The 13,283-nt window shown below is 42.9% G+C and overlaps 1 protein-coding gene across 3 annotated transcripts in view; it reads right to left on the reverse strand.

The window, feature by feature from the left end:
* Window positions 1-13,283, reverse strand: part of plxnb2a.1 (plexin b2a, tandem duplicate 1) — a 241,960-nt gene that overhangs the window by 174,647 nt on the left and 54,030 nt on the right. The gene's annotated exons all lie outside the window — the stretch shown is intronic.

Here is a 13,283-nt window from a genome sequence, read left to right on the forward strand (position 1 = left end):
CATTGCTGCTGTGTGAACGCGGCCCGGCGAATCACTCGTAGCTTTAAATCTGAACTCGCTAATTAACTCTCCCACGGAGTTCGACTTGAAACACACAAATTAACAAAATTGAAGCGATGAGGTTTACGCCACCATTTGATAGAAGGTTAATTATGCTCAGAAACAGCTGAAAAACAGGAGAAAGAAGCAGCCAGGAAGTAAACTTCAGAGGAGACGACACCCCCACACACCAACGCTGCTCATATACACACACATGCTAATTACGCCTAATGCAGGAATCACTCAGCCTCCAACTTTTTTGTGACTCAGCTCAATCAGACTTTAGTAGTCCATGTGATCTGGACCAAACTAATCAACCACCTACACTACCAATCAGCCACGAGTCAGAACACTTAACTCCACAGCCTGGCAGGGTGACCAAGCTGAGATTAACGCAGTCTTCAGTACTTCACAGTTACCCCTGATTAAAGTGATTTCATGCCATTCATGACACGGCGCCCCGATCCCGGCTCTTAACATGCAGGAATTTCCATCGCACTTCACACAAAGGGAACTTTTAAAAAACGCTTAACATGAATCTCATAGAAAATGCATTAAATGCACCATTAGCTCAATTTAAAAGCTCAAAGGCAACAGAGTTGTTCATATAAGCCAAATGTCTGAAAAATATGGACGAACCAACTGAAACTCTACACACTAAAGTCCACGGAAAGACTCCATCTGATAATCTGTCCTTCAGAAAGAAAAGATTTGACTGATCAGAGTTATGAGTTATAAAGATGAACCTGTTTTTCCTTCTATGGACAAACAGTTCAGTTTTCTCAAGTTCTCTTCTGCACAAGCTTTTTTGGTGTCAGTGCCAGTAAACAGAGTTTCTGACAATGTGTGCAGCATAAACGTTATAAAAACGGCACATTTTAACCGAAACCGCAATCTTTCACTGAATCTAACCAAAGGGTTTTATGCAGGACATGAAGCTCCCAAAGCAGCTCCCGATGAATCGGTGATTCCTCAAACGCTACCCCTCCTCCAGCCTCCCAGTGTGGACACCTGTGGCTTATCTGTGAGGCATCAGAGAGGATTTTTAAACCTCTACTTAGCCATGAAATGAAAATCTTTAGATTTGGAATATGCTCTGTGAGGTGTGCCGTGGGCAGAAATAAGCAGCGCCCCTGGAGCAAACAGCACACAGAAGAGGTTCACCTGGGTTCAGAAAGGAAACCTGTTGCCAGACCTGAGCTGTGGAGCGCTCCGCCTGCTCCTCTGAGGTCTGCTGAGTCTGTGGACTTACTCCACTTTTAGTTCTGTAGTATTTTACCTCCAATGAGTGTAAATGTCATTTTTGTATTTTGTACATTTTGTTCTTTTATATTCTTTCATCCGCTGTCCCCTTTTTGAAAAGATTTTGCACCATCTTAGATCAGTTTTGTAAAGTGCTTTGTCTTGGAAAAGCACCGCATAAATAAATAAATATGGTTTGCTCCCTCTCGCTGTGAGGCAGCAGCACCAACAACCGCGCCACGCTGCAGCCCGTTTGATTCCTGAAGATGAGAATGATTTGTAAATGCTGTAAAACGTTTTGTGTGCACATGCTGACATCAATAATCGGCTCTTCCCTTGAAGTGGATTACGTGACGCTTCTCTGTGTCGCTGAAGTTTAGGTGCCTGTCAGGTGTCCATCTGCGAGCAGCGTGCTTATGATCAGCATTTTTAACAATCTGCCAAATCAAACATGCGGAGCTACCCAGTGTGGCGACTCCTTGTGATTAAGGCAGCGTCTGAAAGATTTTGGATGCGTGTGAAGACTTCAATGAATCAAAGCAACAAGTCAAAGACATGGTAACATCTATTAATATCTACAGGTCTTAAAAAGTAGTGGTTAACGGCTACGATTTCAGTTAAGTCTGTTTTCAGTTCTTTTAAAAATAAAAAAAGATAATTCGTATTAGCTTTGATATTCCTCAGAGTGTACCCCTGGGAAGTTGTTGCTGGTGATTAGTGCCGATCCTATAAATACACACGATACAAACTCTGCTGGGTAAACATGCATCCAGCTGCCGAGTGTCAAACGATTAGCCTCTGTTTGACCTGCAGCCCAGCGATAAGTTATTTCCTCTAACATTCACACGCCCGACTTGGCTGTTTGTTCTGGAGGAAAAAACCCAGAGGGCCTGCTCAAATTTGCTGCATTGTTTAGCTGAAAGATGGCAGTTTAACGACTGAATTCCTCGTTAAATACGTTGCTTATTAATCCTTCATCTTGTGAGGCGTCATTGAAAATTTTGAGGCCTTCTGAAATCGGCTTGCCTGCGTCTCAGTTCAGGCGTTGCAGCTGGAAATTCTCCATCTAAACTTATAACTTTATAATAACTTTGGTTATCTTTCTACAAACATTTCCTTCTCTCTGTGGAGCACTGAGTGCTGAAATATAAATGAATGATTCTGTTAACTCTAACTGGAGGTCAAACCAGTGATTATTTTCATTATGGATTCATCTTCTAATTACTACCTTATAAAATCCACCAGGCCTTTAGTCTCAGGCTAAAGATATTTAAATTTAAGGTTTCATAAAAGACAAATAAGCAAAATCCTGACACCGTATGAGCTGGAAAAGAGAAAATAGTTACTGATTAATTTTCTTTCCTTTTGCTTTTTCGTTTTGCTCCTCTGCATTAGAGCACGGTGACTAAAAAGGCCAGATTCTTTAGGAGTATATCTGCTGGTGATCCCATTTGTTTAACGGAAAGAACTGAAGCTAAATTAAACTTTATTTGAAAGGAAATGCAAGATTTAGTTGAAAATGACAAAGAAAAAAGCGACTTAAAAAGATAAGAAAGCTGTCAGTTAATATTTTCTATTGCTTGATCCTCAGTCCATTCATAATGCATGACAGGAGATAATTTTAACGCTCTCAGGACTCTGATGTTGGAGGTGATCTGGACCTTTTCCCCATTTCATGCATGAAATAAAAAGCTGCTTTGATCAAATTTGAAAAAAAACCACGCGCTTTAATGAAAGCTGAATCAAAGCGTTCCTGAATCCAATTCTGTCTTATCGTCAGTTTACCTGTATCGCTTTTATTTGAACTGCAGTGTGAGCAAGAAGTCAGAGTAGTTCCAGGTGGATACTGGAATCCATTGGGGGCTCCTTTTGTTACAGATTCATAACTTATTATGGAACGAATTTCAAGTCAAAGCCGACGTGCGTCTGACTCTGTAGTCTCAAGGTTGCATTTAGCATTTTGCAGGTGATGTGGTGCCTCTGGTTTCATGACTCTTTGCAGACTAGAGAAAAGCATATTGGGGTTTTGTTCATGAGAGGGGAAAGGAGAAGTCAAAAGTCACAGCTCCTATTTCCCTGCCCTGATCTATGGCCACGAACTGAGAAAAAGAAGAAAGAACAAGATAGCAGATTCCCTCAAAAGCCAAAAGCGACACCACAGCCGACGCGAGTCTCAATGAGAGCTGAAGCTACTGTTGACCAACTTATGAGTAGATAGTAAACACATCAGATCTTACTAGGAATACAATAATGCTGGATATCTGCACTGATATGGACTTGGTTACATGTTAGGAATGAAAGAATGCCACATCGTTTGACCGAAATGAAAATCATCAACCTACAGAGGGCTGAATTCAAAACCATCCTGAAAACCAAAGAGCAGAGCATTTTGCCAAAACGTCACTGCAGCAACTCAAAACAGTAATAGTAGTTTGTACGCTCCCACATGCTTGCATACAAGCTCCTAATGAAATAACGAATGGTGTCCTGGGGGATCTCCTCTTGGATCAGGACCATCACTGAACTCCTGGACAGTGTGAGGTGCAACCTAGCAGCGTTGGATGGATCAAAACATAATGTCGATGAGGTGTTCTATTGGATTTTGTTCAGGTGAGCATTAGGGCCAGTCAGTGGTATGGACTGCCTTCATCCTCCAGGAACTACTTGCATAATCTCACCACATGAGTCAGGGCATTGTCGTCTACTAGGAGGAACCCAGGGCCCACTGCACCAGTCTGACAGTGGGTCCAAGGATTTCACCCAGATACCTGATGGCTGTCAGAGCATTGTTGTAAACTGTGTAGAAGTCTGTGCCCTCAAATGTTATGCTTCTCCAGACCATCACTGACCCACCATGGAACCTGTCATGCTCAACAATGTTAGAGGCAGCATAACTGGTGTAAAACCAACGGTCAGTTATGTTTCTCTATAAATGTGGAGAGAGCTTTCAGGTAAGGCGAGGAGCTCGGTTATTTGACAGCAGAAAAAGAATCTTAACACTTTCACTTTTTAATCAACTGGATATTTTGCATTCCTTCAACATTCTGTCAATCGATCATGCATGTACCACGGGGTAAATACAACCTTCTGTACTGCAGCACAGCATCCTTGAGACTTAAGCAGTCTATTATTCAAAGGGAGTGGGTGTTCATGTTTCTGTGTCTCGCTTGTTCTCCATAGTGGGACGGTCTTATATACACCGCTATGTATTTTCTGAAAAGACACAGACACATATGTGGAAGTTGAGTTTTTCCACTTAGAATTGAATCAAAGAAAAAATCTGTCACAATGAGACAGTAACACTGACAGTTTCTTTTATTAAACACTCTGTAACAGAGGACAGGTTGACAGCATGATTACCTCTTTACTGTTTTTATTGTATTTAAGGCAACACTTGTGTCATCCACTTTCTTAGTGCACCTTATAAAAATCATACCCAGGCTTTCCAACCCCACAGAACAGCTTGAGGTGTCTGCACACTATTTTCAGCACAGATTTCAAGGTGTTGTGTTGCTTTATATGCCTTTAACCCTTGGAGGGTCCTTAAAAAGACATCCACCTTTAGGCCTAAGGACAATAAATGTCCTTAAGACCCTCCAAGGGTTAATATCAAGTTAGATAGACAACGGAGAACATCAAGAAAACTGGATAGAGTTCCCTCCTCAAACCCCATCTGAACTCAATTATGCAAGGCGTGATGAAAAAAGTTCCAGAAATCAGCCCATTAAAATAAATAAAAACATATTTTACCACATATCCTCTCAAAACTCCTCTTCACATGCACCTTTTTCAGTACAGCCGTTACTTTTCAACATCCTCTCATTAAGTTCTGCTCACTGCAATCCTCAGCATCAAGTCTGTGTCATACTGACCTGGCTTTTATCGACTATCGACAGGCTCGTGTGATGACAGCTAGGTCGTTTTGTGGTCGTTAGCAACTTTCAGTGGGAGAATTTTTTATTTTTTAAGACCAAAGCTCTAAGGTCCAGTCATGAATAGAATCAGGAGCATGCAAATGCTTTTTCCAATGCTCACAGAGACCACAGACACATAAGTTTACTACGACAACTAAAGGAGTTTTTTTGGCCATTCCTTTCCTAATAGCAAGATTTAGCTCCCCGGGAAATCTGTCCACTTTCTTTCTGCCATCCATCCATCACTCATTATTCACACAGCACTCTAAGAAGAGAATCACAGACTTTCCTCTTCCAGGCCACCTCCTGTGGCTCTACTGAGGGGCACTGAGGCGTTCCCAAGCCAGCAGGGAGGTAATCTCCTTAGCATGGCCTTGATCTTCTCCGGGACCTCCTCCTGGAAGGACTCCCCCAAAACTCATCCTTTAGGAGACATCCAGGAGGCACCCACGAGGCATCCAAGTTGCCCAAACCTCTAAAACTTTCTCCTTTTAATGGCGAGAGGTAGCCGTTCTACTCCAAGTGCCTGACTCAGAAAAACCCAACTCCTCCTCATATCTAGAAGGCTTAATCAAGACATCATTTAATTTTCCACTCTTGTATCTGCAGTCTTATTCTTCCAGTTACTACCCAAAGCTTGTGACCATAAATGAAGGTTGGAGGGTAGATTGACCAGTAAATCCACACCTTTCCTTTTAAGCTGAGCTCTCTTCATCACAACAGACTGGCACAGCATCCATATCACTGTAGATGTTGCACCAATCCCACTCCATTCTCCCCTGACTCATAAATAACACCAAAAGATACTTAAACTCCTCCACATGGGCAAAAGTTCACCAGCGACCTGGAGTGGGCACTCCAGCCGATTCCAACTGAGAACAAAGGCCTCAGACTTGGAGCTCATTCACAGCATAACCACTTCACATTTGGCTGCAGACAGTCACAGTGCAAGCAAGGCTCAATGAAGCCAATAGAACCACATGATCTGCAAAAAGCAGATGATGAAAAACTGAACACCACACCCTCCACCCTTTGATTGCACCAACTACTGTCCAACTACACAGGACTAAGAACAGGACTGTCACCAAGTGATCTCCAACTAACAGTTCTGTTCGAATCTGTTCAAACATGCACAAGAAAGGGACCCTGAAGAGGAGACTGGCCACATTTAATTATAGTAGCTATGGTTTTTAATTTTTGTCAGCCGACACCTAGAACTATTTCTAACTGATAGTTTCAGGAGGAACTTTGCTCCCGAAGGTAGACACAGAGGCTGGTTTTAGAACTTAATGATGAAGCCATTTCCCTCTAAAGCTTGTGGAGACAAAAACAAAGATAAAACAGAACAAATTTTGTGTTTGAAAATGTGTTTCAACAAAAGAAAAAAGTCAAGTTGAATGTCCTGTAGTGGTTGAAAGCACAGTTAACCTCTGCCATGTACACTCAGATCACTGCTGGTTCTGAGTTTAAAGTCAGTGCCAATGTAAAGAACACTTTCCAGCTTGGTGTTAAGTTACTCATAGCATAGATATTAAGGAAGGCCCTGGTGGCTGGAAATCCAATAAAGGGAGTTAACGCTTGCTTTCTTGGAATTTCCCTCCCCTATAACACTGAAACCATATCAAATGACTGGTGCTGACAGCAAAAGCGAGAAGATAAGTATGAGTGTGTCAAGACACAGGAGTGAGGTAAACATATACACACAACGAGACGCAGAAAGTGCAGAGAAAACATAAAAAAAAACAAGCTGAACAAAAAAGCCACAAGAGGACGAGGAAGACAGAGATTTAGGTTCAACATGTGCAAAATGAAACCTGCATGAGTGTACTGTAAACACACACTGCTGCTGCAGCTGCATGACAGATTGAGAACAAGTGCTGAATGCTGTGATGTGATTTACAGGTTGATGTGCTTTTCCTCGCAGAGATTGTCACGATAGTTTATTATACTTTAAGTCTTCTAAATCAACACACACACACGCACACACACACACACACACACACACACACACACACACACCGAGTGGAGAGGAGTCTTGTAAATCAGTTTTGCTAGCTGGTTTTTATCCGAGAAATGCGAGCTATGAGAGCAGGGCGGTACAGCGAGCTCAAAGCTGTGCAGCCGAGCCGTCTTCCCCCTTCAATGACTCACACGCAGGCGCTGCCTCGCTGAACAGCAGGAAGGAGGCGAGCGGCTGCCAGGTTGAGGTAAGAACAGCATCATGCTGCGCAATTAATGATGAAACATGATGAAAATACACTGTATGCCTTACTAATGTCTGAACACCATCATATCCACACATAACCGACTCAGCTGCTGCTAAACTAGTTAGATGGGGTAATTTCAGACCAGTCCAGACAGCTTTTGCAATCACCCAAAAATCTAGATGGTGCTGAAATGATCTTTTTTTTTTCCTTTTTTTTTTTAAGCTCTCAAGTGCATCCCGTCTCAAGTTGCCTTTATACAAGCGACACAGGTGTTCTTTAGGCCACAGTCAGTGACAACCACCCTCCGGAACCCCAGTTTACAAAGGGAAACATAAAATCACACTGAAAATGCTCAAAAGAGCAAATAACAACCTAAACATGGTTAAAAGGTTGAATTCAGTGGTGTTGTGGAAATCTATCCTACCTCACAAACCATCCAACCTGTTGTTTCTGCGCATATGCACAACACAAAACCCTAATTTACTTCATTGTTTTGAACCCATTGTAAATATTTGTTATGGTTATGGTGAGGATTAGGGTTAGGTTTAGTCAGAAGTCACCATCAAATTATAATACGGGTAGGACGATTTGCCAAAGTAGGACGGTTTCTCAGAACAGTGGCTCAAGTCAGTAGCCAGCAGCCACATCCCCAATTAAAGACAGCTTAAGGCCTCACTTAAACGAGTGATTTATAACAATACCAACTGCTTGTAGAGTCATCGTGAAAGGTGAAATGAACCATATTTCATATCAGGATGTAAATTGGACGTAAAGTTGGACATTTTAACATAACCTATTGGGACTGACAAGCATTTAGAGCCTCAAGTGGACATGAGAGGAACTGCAGTTGCGCTTGACTGCCTGCAAGCAATGCATTAACCAGCCACTACTTATATCTAAAGTACTTTTCAGTGCTTTAATTACTGATCGTAGGGCGACCGTGGTTCAGGGGGTTGGAAATCGCATCTGTAACCGGAAGGTCGCCGGTTCGATCCCTGGACTCTCTGTCCTGGTCGTTGTGTCCTTGGGCAAGACACTTTACCCTACTTGCCTACTGGTGTTGGCCAGAGGGGCCGATGGCGCGATATGGCAGCCTCGCTTCTGTCAGTCTGCCCCAGGGCAGCTGTGGCTACAACTGTAGCTGCCTCCACCAGTGTGTGAATGTGAGAGTGAATGAATAGTGGTATTGTAAAGCGCTTTGGGTGCCTTGAAAAGCGCTATATAAATCCAATCCATTATTATGATCGCCCATAGAGAGCGTGTCTCAGCTCATTTAGTTTTAAACTCCACCTACAGTCCAATTTGATTTTGAGTGGGCTGAACCAATAAAACCATCGTGTGTCAAGAAGTACAACCTTTTTCTTCTTCTCAACCTCTTTAATGTACAGCTGAGAGAGGTTATAAAAAAAAATAAAAAAAAACACCTGTAATTTTAAGAGCAGATCCAAGTTCTTCCACATTTTCTCATTCTGACATTACACCCACAATATAATGCAACAGTGGCTCTTTAAAGGCACAAGCCTTCACATGCTGGACACTCAAACTAAACACGGAAAGTCTTTTACTTTTTTATAAAATAGTAGTGCACTTTATTGAAAAACTTTAATTATTAATGACTTTACTGCAATTTTCTCACTTTGTAAAGCCGTCCGGCGGCCCAGACTGGAGCCTCTGATGGGCTGTAAGTTTGACACCTCGGCCCTTCAAAGGTGAGCTTGCACTTTAAGTCTTTGTGAAATGTGACAGCCACAGCCAGCAATATAGAGCCGAAACCATTTTCGATTACTGGCTTAGTCCACTACAGAAACTTAATTGCCACTATTCTTATAATCATTTTAAATCCCTTTTCAAGCATAAAACATCCCCAAGAGTTTCGGCTTTTGTCTCTTGATGTTTCAGACCACTGTGCATGGAAATGGTAAATGGCCTGTATTTACTAGCTTAAGTACCCCAAAGCGCTTTACACATCCAGTCATTCACCCATTCACACACTGGTAATGGCAAGCAACATTGTAGCCACAGCCACCCTGGGGCGCACTGACAGAGGCGAGGCTGCTGGACACTGGCGCCACCGGGCCCTCTGACCACCACCAGTAGGCAACGGGTGAAGTGTCTTGCCCAAGGTCACAACGACCAAGCCGGGGCTCAAACCGACAACCTTCCGATTACAAGGCGAACTCCCAACTCTTGAGCCACGATCGTCCACACGATCAAGTTATGCAAAGATGTTAACTGTGCTCTATTTTTATATATTCTGACAGTGACAGACTGTTGTTTTTACAATCTGTCAAAGCAGAGCATTGATAGAATTCCCTGCAGCACGACCCGCCTCTTCACTGTTAGTCTGAATGTCAGGTTTGGTCCACAATGGGCGAGACCCTCTTCATACCAGCATAGCTTATTGGCCAATTTTATATTTAGTCCTTCATTGCGGGTGTTTTGTAACTTGTGCCTTTAAGATTTACTGTGGCATGTTCCTCTAACAACAAATTACCAACTGCTCTCAGAGAGGGAACAAAAAGTGGTTATTATTAGTCCTAAAAAGCCTCTGTTTGTGTTTCTGAAAGGAACACCTCATCTTTAACACGTATTGCAGCTCACAACTTGTGTGTGTGTGTTCTCTTCTTGTGTTTTTAAATAAGAGATTAGTGTAAAAAGTGGCGGTGTTTTTGAAAAAACACCATTTATCCATCAGCCTTAACCTCCCTTTCACTTCCTTTTTGCCTCTCATTGGCTCACACTCTGTTTTCTCTCCGAATCCTTCACAGCCTCACTGTTACTGCTCAAACTGTGTGGTTAATCCACTGTGGCATGGTAAAGGCTTCACACTCACACACACACACAGTTCTGTGCCTGTAGTGGAAGCCTTGCAGACATGGGATTTCCTTTCACATCCAATTGAGACCAAAGAAACTTGGTGAGAAGAGCATGGAAAAGATAAGCTGCTGGTGCACACTCACACACAAACATCTGTGCAAATATTACACCAGCATCGCACACAAACATCAGCAGCCTCAAACACAATGTTAATGTGATATAACATGCAGCTTATAAGGCCCCCTCCCCACTCGTCAAAGACTGTACACATCAACTGTACACCAAAAAAAAAAACCCCCAAACAAACCAACACACATCTTTCCTTTGTAGGAGTGTGCAGACAGGAATTTGTTGAGACATAATTACAATGTGAAGTCTGAACAGCATCCGATTACGATCCGGAGGTTTTATGGCAGGCCTTTGAAGAGCTCCGAGTGCAGCAGCTCAGCTCGGTTCACAAAACCAGCCTGCCACAGACTAAAGCCAAGTATGGGGCTGAAAATCAAACAGATTTCCAGCGCACATAAATGTGATTTCATCAGGAAAATCTGAGCTGACACACAGCATATGAAGACAAATAAAGTCAGTAGAGGCTCCTTTAAAGTCTCCAGAATAACACGAAGGGCCAGTCACACACTGCAGCAACACTTTCTGTGCTGTGAGGGTTCGAATAGCTCAGAGCAGAGGAGGACACGGAGAAAAATGGAGGGAGCATACAGATGATATTCGACGTAGATACCAGATCGTATCAGGAGAAAGGATATTGTGACGGCGTGGACTCAGCCAGAGGCCGTCGGTTTTACATCCCAGTGTTACAATCAGCAGAATCTCTGCTGCAATGCTCCGAGGGACACGAAACTCCTAAATTAAACTAACCAATTAGTTTCCCATAAACAACAGCTCAAATGGCAGCGAGGGATGCGGTGATTGTGAAAGTCTGGGCTGACTCTGAAATGTTTCAAACTGTAATCATTTACTAAACCAGATCTCATGCACCTAAAGAGATATGAAAACATGATGTAATTCAACTGCATTTACACTTACAATCCTTGAGCACTGCAGACGTTATTTGATTATGTTATGGTATATATATATAAAAAAAAAAACCTTGGATTCACTCGACTTTTATGTTAAAACTGTGCAATCCAAGTAAATCTGAAACTGCTTAAGGAATTAAAAACACGCAATATTTAATCATACTTTTTTTTGCCTGCAATAGGTTTATTAGAGGTGGGGAAGTATGTTAAAAGTGTCCTTTTTTCCTTATCATTGTAGGGTCTTCACCTTACAATACAAGTTAAAAGTTCATGGCTGGGCCACAAATGTTTCCAAAAGACGCTGCAGAACAAGCCAAAACTGAAAGTTTCCCAACAAGCTCAGTAAGTTTCCCAGTGGGAGAAGTAAGGGGGATCAGTTTTACCTTAGTTGGATTTAAATATGTTGAACTCATCTGACTTCCTACATAAAGGAGAAAGTTTTTAACTTTTCAAAGCCTGAAGAACATCAGGTTCTCATAGAGAACTGTTAGCGTCCTCGAGCACCCCGCTGCTCAGCAGGTTGGCCATAATTGCAGGCCTGTTTGCGCCATCCCCGGCCCCTCCGTGAACTCTGTGCGACAGAGCACAAACACAAAGCATCAGGAGGGAAGCTGGCCCCATCAGATTGTAATTCACAGACTCACACACACACAAACACACAGTTTGTCCAGTCACACGATCGTGGCTCAAGAGTTGGAAGTTCTTCTTGTAATTGGAAGGTTGCCGGTGCGAGCCCCGGCTCAGACAGTCTCGGCCGTTGTGTCCTTGGGCAAGACACTTCACCCTACTGGTGGTGGTCAGAGGGCCCGGTGGCGCCAGTGTCCGGCAGCCTCGCCTCTGTCAGTGCGCCCCAGGGCAGCTGTGGCTACAATGTAGCTTGCCATCACCCGTGTGTGAATGTGTGTGTGAATGGGTGAATGACTGAATGTAGTGTAAAGCGCTTTGGGGTCCATAGGGACTAAGTAAAGCGCTATACAAATACAGGCCATATACCATTTTCTTGCACTACCCTAATGTCAATCACCACCAACACTTGAGCTTACCTCGGCTGTACAAGGGGAGTTTTAGCCTCCCTCAGCTCAGTGTTTTGGTTTTACTTGTTCACTCTTAGCTTGTGTCTGATAACGACACTGAAACAGTCGTCACGCATCACACTTGATTTGAACCACAGTTTAGAGGAAACATGGCACACAGGGTGAATTCATAAGATTGCAGCCCTGGTTTGTCTCAGCTGACTGTAGCTTTATGGCTAAATGCATTTCCTGTTCCACTGTTTTATGGCTCTTAGCATTTTTTGGCAGGTGGTAAAAGGCTCCTGATACCTATGACTGCAACTGTGTCTAATGCTGATTTCTGTCAGCCTCAGCAGGGTGTAGCAGTGTTCAGGCTTTACACAATCATCACTCAACCCAAAGTCCTTTCTCACCATCACTACAATGTCTCCAGTCATAAAATTATAAACGAGTACTTGTGCCTTCTTCCTGCATTCTCACCACCTGCATCCAAACAACACGAGGCCCTCAGTAAAGCTTGTGCTACGGCCACGTCGGGTAACAGCATGCAACAACGCTGAGCTTTATTGGTTTATCACACATAACGTCTCATGTTCACATGAAGATGGAGGGGAGTGCACGGGCAGTAAACAAATGTAATTATCCGAGTCGAGAACTTTCCAGCAGGCGCTATTGATTTTGTGTGGCGCTCAAAAGTTTATGCTTAGAGAGGCAGGAGGAAAAGATGAATGTAGGAATAAATCCAGCATCACTTCCAAACACTCTGTAGTCATTCAGGGCTGTTATGACTCTGTTTGATGGATTACATTCATTTGGGTTTGAGATTATTAATGCTAACCTAGTTTCTCCACGGGAACTGATTCACAGAGTCACTTTAACAAGATGTAATGGATGCGTTTTCTAAGATGTTTTAATAACCAGAACAGAAACACATGAAATATCTCTGATTTGTTTTCCATTAGTGGCATCTTTGACTGCAGCTGTTAGTTTAACACTCAAAGGCTCAAATCGAAA

The sequence above is a fragment of the Rhamphochromis sp. 'chilingali' genome (assembly GCF_963969265.1).
Source record: "Rhamphochromis sp. 'chilingali' genome assembly, chromosome: 7".
Taxonomy (NCBI): domain Eukaryota; kingdom Metazoa; phylum Chordata; class Actinopteri; order Cichliformes; family Cichlidae; genus Rhamphochromis; species Rhamphochromis sp. 'chilingali'.